This window comes from Megalobrama amblycephala, linkage group LG12 (genome assembly GCF_018812025.1).
Source record: "Megalobrama amblycephala isolate DHTTF-2021 linkage group LG12, ASM1881202v1, whole genome shotgun sequence".
Classification (NCBI taxonomy): domain Eukaryota; kingdom Metazoa; phylum Chordata; class Actinopteri; order Cypriniformes; family Xenocyprididae; genus Megalobrama; species Megalobrama amblycephala.
In genome coordinates this window covers 31,523,572-31,534,478 of record NC_063055.1, presented here as the reverse complement: position 1 = coordinate 31,534,478, position 10,907 = coordinate 31,523,572, and the positions used below count along the sequence as shown (strand labels likewise).

At 36.7% G+C, this 10,907-nt stretch overlaps 1 protein-coding gene across 7 annotated transcripts in view; it reads left to right on the top strand.

Moving 5' to 3' along the window:
* The first annotated feature begins 746 nt into the window (after positions 1–746).
* slc12a5b (solute carrier family 12 member 5b) overlaps positions 747–10,907 on the top strand; it is a 113,024-nt gene continuing 102,863 nt past the window's right edge. Inside the window, exons 1-3 of one of the 7 annotated variants that reach the window (XM_048210600.1) lie at positions 747–1,419; positions 1,578–1,814; positions 6,242–6,379. The gene's annotated coding sequence lies outside the window, so the exon portion shown is untranslated. Of the gene's footprint in view, positions 1,815–1,855; positions 2,210–6,241; positions 6,380–10,907 lie in introns of those variants that run through there. The other 6 variants (XM_048210599.1, XM_048210601.1, XM_048210598.1 and 3 more) reach the window with 6 other exon arrangements.

Here is a 10,907-nt window from a genome sequence, read left to right as displayed (position 1 = left end):
ATGTTGGAAATTAACATTATTAATATTAAATATAATAATTAAACAATAAACATTTATTGGACTTTGTTTTCTGTTTTGCACGATTGCACCAGATTTCTGAAATGGAAACTGGGGATATTTCCTATTTGAGTAGTCAAAATACCACCAAAATCTCATTTGTTATGATCTATTTATTAAAAAAACAGGGACAATACATTTTTGAATGTTTTTGCTTTTAATTGTTGTGGGTTCCTTATAGGCTATTATTACATTAATAATTATTATTTAGTTTTATTATTAGGATTTTGCTCTGGTTTTAATACAATTCACCAAAAAAAAAAAAAAAAAAAACTTTTACACTATTAATAACCATTGTAAAGCAGTTCAAAAAAATATGTTATAACAGAAGTAGGCTATGACTTTACAAAAGCACATTACATTACAAAAATAAAACAACATAAATACAAGAAGATAAATATAAAACGGCATTTAACAATTTTTTTAACAATATTGAATTTAATATTTTAATTTTCACAATCTGTTTTTAGCTACTGTATACAGAAATTACAACTGTTTAAACTTTTAACTTTTTTTAAAAGTTATTTTGCATTTTAGACTCATTTTAAACACAAAGATAGATATTTGATTTTATTTTATATTTATCCATATCTGAGTGTACCTTCACCACGTAGTTAAGCCGTGTGTGTGGAAATTGTTGTGACTGCGGAACTTTTGTGGACGTTTAAAATTGTGAAAAACAATCTCGCACTCTGTTGAGGCCCTGTTATATACGAACAGAATTTCTTTAATTTAACATGAATAGTTAGTGTGTTACTACCTTGGAATCGATAACGATGTTTATTTTGATATTTGATGATAATGGCGCTCTGTTCTGGTCCAGATCTATGGTCCAGATCGGTCCAGATCATAGACTGTAAGGTCCAGATCCAGATTACGTTCCTCATGTAGCGGGCGGCGCGCGCGCGACCAAGGGTGGCTGCACAGCTCCCTCTGTTGGAGAACATGATCACTACATTACACAATTTCTCCAGCAGGCTGCTACATGCTCGTCGGTCTTTTTGCAATGTATATGCGGGTTGTTTTGAACGAGCTAAACGGGAACATTTCCGGGGACAGCTCCAGTCGGGGACAGAACACCAAAAAAACGGGACTGTCCCCGGAAAACGGGGACGTCTGGTCACCCTAGAACGTTTGACATTGTTTACGTTTTTCCGCGGTTGAAACACCGATTAAGCGATTACACGAGACATGATACGGATTTCCTTAAGTTGTAATGTACCTTTTAACATACATTGAGATGTTCATTCATGTTTATTTCGCGCTGCAACTGGTATTAAAGCGGAGGAGAGGATCAGTTCACGTGCGCGTCAAGCTGCCGCTTCTCTTGAACTAACAGCAATCTGTCACAGCGCCAAAACGGTATTTGTTTATTTTTTTTATTCCGAAGAAAAATGGGCAGAATTTGAAATATGAGACTTTGTTTTATGTCCAAAACAACAAACCACAAATCTTATTGTGATTTATTAGATGGTTACGTATCCTCGCGCCTTGATACAGAATTCCTTGACCTTTCCTAGTGGATATACGGCGTATACCTGCGTATCACATAGACTACACCACTGAGTCTAAATTATAGACAGAGAATTGTTGGAGAGATTGGGCTGAGTTCAGACTGAGGGACACAACAGTCTCCCAGAATCCCACACAGCTACTGGCGGATCTACCAGAGTGGCAGCTGCACCTTTACATAAGCATTATTGCCACAACATCTGCCAAGTGCCAACCCAGAATAAAGTACGTTAGCCTTTAAAAAGGTATGCTTAGTTTACTTCTTTTTCACAATTGAATTTGAGCCTAATGTTGTCAACTTTATGATTCTTATTATTTTTGGTCAAAAACAGTACACAGCCAAATTCACGAACAAATTGATTGTTTTAACGTTTGTTCATGAATCGTAAAATTACAGATTTTCGGAATTATTCTAATTCAGAAGTCTTCTCTGAGAAATTTAACCCCATTCGGATTGCGACATTTTTTCCACAACGCTTTTCCTCGTTTAATTTGACCTTTGTTGTGTACCGTAAGTATGTTCTCGTGGCGCGCGAGACTTTTGCTCCACTTTTTTTCATGGACTTTTTTGAAAAATAAATAAATAAAACGAAATACATTATAAGAAGATCCCGATAACGGAAACTAATTGCAGAGTTGGGTAAGAATCTTTCATTAACTACATTAATACATGACAGACAAATTTATGTTTGCTTGTCAGAGTCTAATCTTACAATGTTTTAGATAGATAGATAGATAGATAGATAGATAGATAGATAGATAGATACTAAGCGGCTGATATGATGCTCTGGGTGGTTGCTAAAGTGTTGCTAGGTGGTTGCTAGGGTATTCTGGATGGTTGTTAGGATGTTGCTACTTGCTATGCAGAATACTGTCTTGCACTCTATAAAATTTATAGGGTGCAAATGCTTGTCAGTCAGGGCAGAAAAAAATATGTATAGTACAATAAATAATTTTCTGGACCTGCCACTGACTGATGAGCATTTATGGTAGGCTAAACTAAATACTTTGTGTAATTTCCATTTAAAGGTGCCCTAGATTCAAAAATTGAATTTACCTTGGCATAGTTAAATAACAAGAGTTCAGTACATGGAAAAGACATACAGTGAGTCTCAAACTCCATTGTTTCCTCCTTCTTATATAAATCTCATTTGTTTAAACGACCTCTGAAGAACAGGCGAATCTCAACATAACACCGACTGTTACGTAACAGTCGGGGTGTACGCCCCCAATATTTGCATAATGCCAGCCCATGTTCAATGCATTACACAAGCCAGTATTAATGTCTGGATCTGCACAGCCGAATCATCAGACTAGGTAAGCAAGCAAGAACAACAGCGAAAAATGGCAGATGGAGCAATAATAACTGACATGATCCATGATTACATGATATTTTTAGTGATATTTGTAAATTGTCTTTCTAAATGTTTCCTTAGCATGTTGCTAATGTACTGTTAAATGTGGTCTTACTGTATTCACCGGGCCAAAGCCGGTGCTATTTTCATTTTTAAACACTTGCAGTCTGTATAATTCATAAACACATCTTCATTCTTTATAAATCTCTCCAACAGTGTAGCATTAGCCCGTTAGCCACAGAGCATATCCTCAAACTCATTCAGAATCAAACGTTAACATCCAAATAAATACTTTACTCGCATAATTCGAAGCATGCATGCAGCATGCATGACGAACATCTTGTAAAGATCCATTTGAGGGTTATATTAGCTGTGTGAACTTTGTAAATGCGCTGTAATATAGTCGAGGGCTCGTGTGGCAGGGAGCACGTGATTTAAAGGGGCGGCGCCGAGTGTAAATCAGTGCATTGTTAATTGCCCCAAAATAGGCAGTTAAAAAAATGAATTAAAAAAAATCTATGGGGTATTTTGAGCTGAAACTTCAGACACATTCAGGAGACACCTTAGACTTATATTACATCTTGTGAAAAAGCATTATTGGGCACCTTTAATCATGTAGCTATGTCATATGATATAATTAAACATATTTGTAATTGCACAATTATGGTGAAGCTGCAATTTAGTACAATTAAAATATATTAATTGTAATATCTACACATTACTGTTGAAGTTATAATCAAGCACTTTATGTGCTTTGTTAGTCAAACTTAAGTGTACTTATTAAAGCATGACAAAAGATTTTAAAACATTGATATAAAATGCTCTTTAAAGTGAAACCTTTAATTTGACATAAATGCCAAGTGTTCTTTTAACCGTGTACTGAAGTGTGTTCAGAATAGTCATGAAAGTGTGCTCTCTTTAAGTACGTAAGTGTAAGTGGCCTTTTATTCCTTTAATAGTCTCTGCAAGTACAGTTTTTTTTTTTTTTTTTTTAAATATACTTTTATGATTTTAGTAGGAGCACCAGCACAGAAAGTATCAAAAACAAATGTTGGTGACTAGCAGTGCTGACGTTTTCAACAGGAATAAGAGAGGTACAGTGAGGTGAAGAGATATGCACCCTCTCATCCATCCAGCAGATTATGATTGTGGTGCCGAGAGGATTGCTGGACAAAATGGATTACAACATTTATGTTTTTTTTTTTTTCGTCTGTTTCCCAAAACTGCTTAAATGATTGTAAAAAAAAAATGGAGAGAGAGAGAGAGAGAGAGAGAGAGAGTCAAATCAAATGGCCTAAAGCAAAGAGATCAGGTTTTGGGCCCCTGTGCTGTTTGGGTTGGTGCTCTTGAGTCAAAGATAATTCCTGACGGCTGGACAGCCATCCAGACCAGATGTGCAGATGTTTTTTTTTTTTTTTACTCCAGATATAAACATCAGTGATATTTAAAATAGTTGCTTTGAGCTTTCAATCATATCAGCTTTTAATTTTCCTCATTTTGCCTGACAGAAATCTCGTGCTGAACTCCCAAAGCCTGACTAACTGTCATGACTAAGTGTCTTGAAAAAATTCATACATACATACCTCCATAGGTATGAGTACATGCATGACTTCAAAATTTCAAAAGAAGCTCAGTTTACTGTAAACCTGCTGCACTGTATTAAGTCAGATTGTCCTTACATATATATACCTTACTTATATATATATATAACTTTTTGTCTTTTATTCATTTTCTCATTTTTAATTAAATGTTTTTTTTAAGGGTCTTAAATTGCAAAACTGATCTGGTCCTTGCAATGCTGAATTGTCAAAAGTCACAGTAAAGACATTTATAATGTAACAAATGATTTCTATTTCAAATAAATGCTGTTATTTTGAACTTTCAGTGAACTATGTCTGTTTCTACAAAACTATTAAGCAGCACAACTGTTTTCAAGTTTCTTGAACAGCAAATCATCATATTAGATTGCTTTCTGAAGGGTCATGTGACCCTGACTGAAAATTCAGCTTTGCCATTGCAGGAATAAATTACATTTTTGAATATACATTAAAATATAGAACAGTTAACTGAAATTGTAATAATATTTTACAGTATTATATTGTTTTACTGTATTTTTAACCAAATAAACAATTTGATTCAGTGAGCACATGAGATTTTAAAAACACTCTCACAGACTTTTGAATGGTAGAGTATACTTTCCATATGCATATGCATATGAATTGTTTTATTATTATTATTTTTTTTTATTATTTTTATTATTATTATTATTATTATTATTTTTTTTTTTAATTCATAGATGCAATTCTCCAAAACATCCTGTACATTCTTGTTTTGGAGTTTTTAAAGTTAAGTTCATGTGTCACAAGCTAATCTAAGGCAAAATCCCTTTCAAGGAAAGTCTGTTAACTCGGCGGCCATGTTTGCAGTGCCTCCGGGCAGCTATTTCCAAGACCAAGTCCTATCTATTTGAATGGGGGAATCCTGAAATCTCAAAAACAGCTTAGTGAACTCACAATTAAATAACATATTTCAAATCAGCAACAAAATCTGACATGAACTGTGCTATAAATGTTATTTCTTATGCTCAAATAGCGTTAAAAAAGCTTATTTTTTAGGCTAGACGATCCAATGCGCATGCAGTCCTAAGCGCAAGTCTCAGGTTTCTATGGGAACCGGAGCTTCTAACGGCAGCTGTAGTGATGCAATGACTTTACCAATCAGCGATTGGCTCTTTTACTTAGAAGGCGGGACGTATCCCACCTTATTGTGCGTTGCGTTTCTTCCATTCATAACTAATTGGAGTGCACCGTCTTTCTACATCTATACTCTTTGTTTAGGGTGCCAGTGAAAGTTTCTACCTTACAACTGCAAATAAACACAATAAGCACAAATACAGAGAATTAACAGGCAGTTTACTGTGTAAGAAGTGTTGTAGCCTTAAATGCAGATGTGTATGTTTGTGCATGTGGAGACGTGTGAAGTCGTGGTGCAGTGTTCATGGGTCATGAATGATTCATGTAAAAGACCCCTGGCGGTGTCCTCCATTAAGGATCTGCATGGCTTGAGGGGAAGTCAGTCCTCCTCAGCTCGCCCATGTTGGCCCTGAGGCTGCGGTAGCTAGCTTTTGAAATGCCCCACCACCACTCCCACCCATTCAAAGTGAAGCCTATGCTCTACTGCCGAATGCTTTCTAGTAACCGCTCTGCCATGTGTTCATCGGTGATGCGGAACATGGTATAATTTTGCAGGCATTAGTGCCTGTGATAGGCCTGAACTGGTCACTGCCACTGTAACTAATGTGTCTTCTTGCACTGCAGCAGTTCCAGATGATGGATGCAGTTCACCTTTATACACATGTGCCTGGACCTGCTCGCTCATTCTCACTGAGGGGAATCTGACAGAGATGGAGGGCTTTTAGATGAATGCTGCATCAACAGTCTTCCCACTACTATGAGGTGAATTCAGTAAACAGTTGCATCACTTTTGCAACACGTAGTTAAGCTCAAAATCCTGCTATATGCACTAAATTAGCACAGCACGTTATTTAATTAAAGTCTTTGTCATTTCTTTTCAGTGCATACACACATACACACCTTTCTCTTTATTCATATAGAAGTAAAGTACTTTATTATAACTTCAGAGTTATTTGATATTACGTAATACATTTAGAAGTATGCTGATTGGTGATGTGAAGTTCTTTTTCAAAAGGTTAAGCTAGCATACTATGCTATAAGTATGCTTAATAGCTAGCTTGCAAAACACAAGCTAAACAAAAATACATACGCTGCATCCAAAATCAAATACTACTCTACTATATAGTACGCGAAAAACAGTATGCGAACAGAGTAGTATGTCCGAATTCATAGTATTCGAAAAACAGTAGGCGAAAAGTACCCAGATGACTTACTTCCGGCGAGATTCTGAAGTGCGCATACGATGGACACTTTACCTTCCCATGAGGCCATGGGAGAGAATTTGTGAATGTAGTTGAAGGGACGTAACTGACACTGGTAGGTCATGTGACAGTAAATACATAGCAGATGTAGTACGTCCGAATTCATTCATACTACACGCATTCGTACTATATATAGAACATACTTTTTCAACGGTCGTGAAGTAAATTTAAATTCAAATGTAGTACGTACTCAACAGTACGCGATTTCGGACGCAGCCATAAACAATGAGATATGTTTAATTTCCTGGTCTGTATAGAAATACTATTATATTATATTTAACATCATTTCAAATTAATGGTTTTTTAACATGGTTCAGACCACGTACATCATAAAGCAATTTTGATTTAATCAGACACTGAATGGTACCCAAAGTTATTTGAGCTAATGGATGCACTCGATTCAAAGGGCGGACCAAATAGTTTTTTTAACCAGATTTTAACAAGAATGATGTCCGTTCAGCTGCAAATCATGGTCAGTGTGAACGCCTCTTTAGTGAATCTGTCTTTAGCCCTCATGTTTTGCAGCTGGTAAAGTGAATATTTACGGCCATTAATTAAAGAGCGTTCATATAGATTTTACTTGCTTTATTTATGTGGACTTTCCACCCATTGTGATTGAGGATGTTAATTTAGCTATGTGATTATGCCAGTCTGCACACAGCTGAATCACAACAACATACATTAAATAGCTTTAGTGCTGGTGATGTTTTGTTTTATAAATAATAATTTAAAAGGTTGTTACTGCATAATGAGCATTTGCTAGGAGCTGTTTGTGCTGGTGAGAGTGCCGACACTATTCTCACACACGCACACACAATCAGTGGGATTTACTGCAGTGATGCAATGGTTATAATCTTTACAAGGTCATTATAAGGTTGCATGATATACGTAGACATTATGTGCAGTTCATATGAATTACAGGATCTGCAATAACTACCAGCATTCGTGGTAATGACATAAAAATTCACAAATGGGGCATTCAACGTTCACATGCAATATTCATGCTCAACGTGACTGCAGTAGAGAGGAAGACTGGGTCTACACTCACAGCTCAAATACTGATAAAAGGGGTCCTCATTCTAATTCTTCATGATCTGACCCTTAAAATGGTGAAGGAGCATACCCACAAGGTGTAATCAATGAACTCAATCAGTCAATCAAACCCTCCTTCACTATCAGCATCTGGTCAAGGATGTCATCTATGTCTGTCACAATTCCTTGATTAAATTTGAGTACTTGATTTAAAAAAAAATCCTCAAATTGCAGTTTAACCGTGTAGAGTAACCGGCAAAATACTGGAAGTGGTGCATTCCACAGATGAGAATCCATGAGCCACATTATTAGACCGTTTTCTAAGGCTGCACAATGGCTGCACAATGTACTAAACCAATTAAAAACCATACTCCACAGCATAGTACTATTGTGAATTCACAAAGGCTGCTATTCAGTTGCGCTACGGGTTAAATATATATATATATATATATATATATATATATATATATATATATATATACAAACCCGATTCCAAAAAAGTTGGGACACTGTACAAATTGTGAATAAAAACAGAATGCAATTATGTGGAAGTTTCAAATTTCAATATTTTATTCAGAATACAACATAGATGACATATCAAATGTTTAAACTGAGAAAATGTATCATTTTAAGGGAAAAATAAGTTGATTTTAAATTTCATGGCATCAACACATCTCAAAAAAGTTGGGACAAGGCCATGTTTACCACTGTGTGGCATCCCCTCTTCTTTTTATAACAGTCTGCAAACGTCTGGGGACTGAGGTTGCTCAAGTTTAGGAATAGGAATGTTGTCCCATTCTTGTCTAATACAGGCTTCTAGTTGCTTCTATTTGTCTTAGGTTTTAGATCTTCCTCTTTATGATACGACAAATGTTTTCTGTGGGTGAAAGATCTGGACTGCAGGCTGGCCATTTCAGTATCCGGATCCTTCTTCTATGCAGCCATGATGTTGTAATTGATGCAGTATGTGGTCTGGCATTGTCATGTTGGAAAATGCAAGGTCTTCCCTGAAAGAGACGACGTCTGGATGGGAGCATATGTTGTTCTAGAACTTGGATATACCTTTCAGCATTGATGGTGCCTTTCCAGATGTGTAAGCTGCCCATGCCACACGCATTCATGCAACCCCATACCATCAGAGATGCAGGCTTCTGAACTGAGCGCTGATAACAACTTGGGTTGTCCTTGTCCTCTTTAGTCCGGGTGACATGGCGTCCCAGTTTTCCAAAAAGAACTTTAAATTTTGATTCGTCTGACCACAGAACAGTTTTCCACTTTGCCACAGTCCATTTTAAATTAGCCTCGGTCCAGAGAAAATGCCTGCGCTTCTGGATCATGTTTAGATATGGCTTCTTTTTTGACCTATAGAGTTTTAGCCGGCAACGGCGAATGGCACGGTGGATTGTGTTCACCGACACTGTTTTCTGGAAGTATTCCTGAGCCCATGTTGTGATTTCCATTACAGTAGCATTCCTGTATGTGATGCAGTGCCGTCTAAGGGCCCGAAGATCACGGGCATCCAGTATGGTTTTCCGGCCTTGACCTTTACGCACAGAGATTGTTCCAGATTCTATGAATCTTTGGATTATATTATGCACTGTAGATGATGATAACTTCAAACTCTTTGCAATTTTTATCTGAGAAACTCCTTTCTGATATTGCTCCACTATTTTCATCCACAGCATTGGGGGAATTAGTGATCCTCTGCCCATCTTGACTTCTGAGAGACACTGCCACTCTGAGAGGCTCTTTTTATACCCAATCATGTTGCCAGTTGACCTAATAAGTTGCAAATTGGTCCTCCAGCTGTTCCTTTACATTTACATTGTACATTTAACTTTTCCGGCCTCTTATTGCTACCTGTCCCAGCTTTTTTGGAATGTGTAGCTCTCATGAAATCCAAAATGAGCCAATATTTGGCATGACATTTCAAAATGTCTCATTTTCAACATTTGATATGTTATCTATATTCTATTGTGAATAAAATATAAGTTTGGAATCGAGTTTGTATATTCACTTTAATTATTTACATGCTTGTAGGTTACTTGCGTCTTATAGCGGTTCCATTCACTGTAAATGCTGCTCCACCCACACAAACTGTTATCATTTACATGCATGGTATGTGTCTCAAACTCCATCTCTGAATATACTGTGAGTTTGGGTTGCTTATAATGTTCATCTGGGAACAAGATTTGTAATGTAAATCATTTATAAACCTATGGCAACACAGGAGAATACATCAATATGTTTCTAAATATGCGAACAACTGTTAAATAAAAATGTTTTGATATCCACATATAGTTGTTCAAGAAATTAAAGTGGCTGTTGCAGTTTTAACCAAGGCTCTGGGACGTGTGAGCAGTCGCCTGTCAATTGCGTCATACCCGCGTTAACCCTCGGTCTGCCTCGGTTTCCGTTTTTATTTTGTAGAGACCATGGAAACACCAAAGATGCTTTAATATATTACACGTTTTAATAGGAACAACTGTTTTGATATATTTATAGACAGAAAACGAATTGTTGTTATATAGCCCAACACGTTTAGTCTTAATGTTTAAATCTAATTTTTTTGATTTTTTGCGAGTACCATGCTTTACCATGCCTCAGAGAAAAACACTATTTTGTCAAGTAGCTAACAGAGCATAATCAGATGCAGCTTTATTTTTAGTAACAGTAAAACAGCATTTTCTCCATCATACAATACGTTTTAAAATGAATTGCATGCCATTTATCAACACAAGCCATCCAGTATTTAATATTCTAAAATCGATCTATCTTACTGCAGTGTGCAACAGTGTCTCACAGCAGCCACCGAGCGAATGCACAGAGTAACGTTATGACATCATTTTCAACACTCTCAAATGTATCTAATATGATAAACAAAGCTGCGTTACCTCATACTCATGACCGGAAAGCGGAAGCAGCGCCGGCAACTGCGGCATAATAAAAGTTTTGCTGCTCGTGAGTTGTGTGTTGCGCAATCGCTTCAGCGGCCT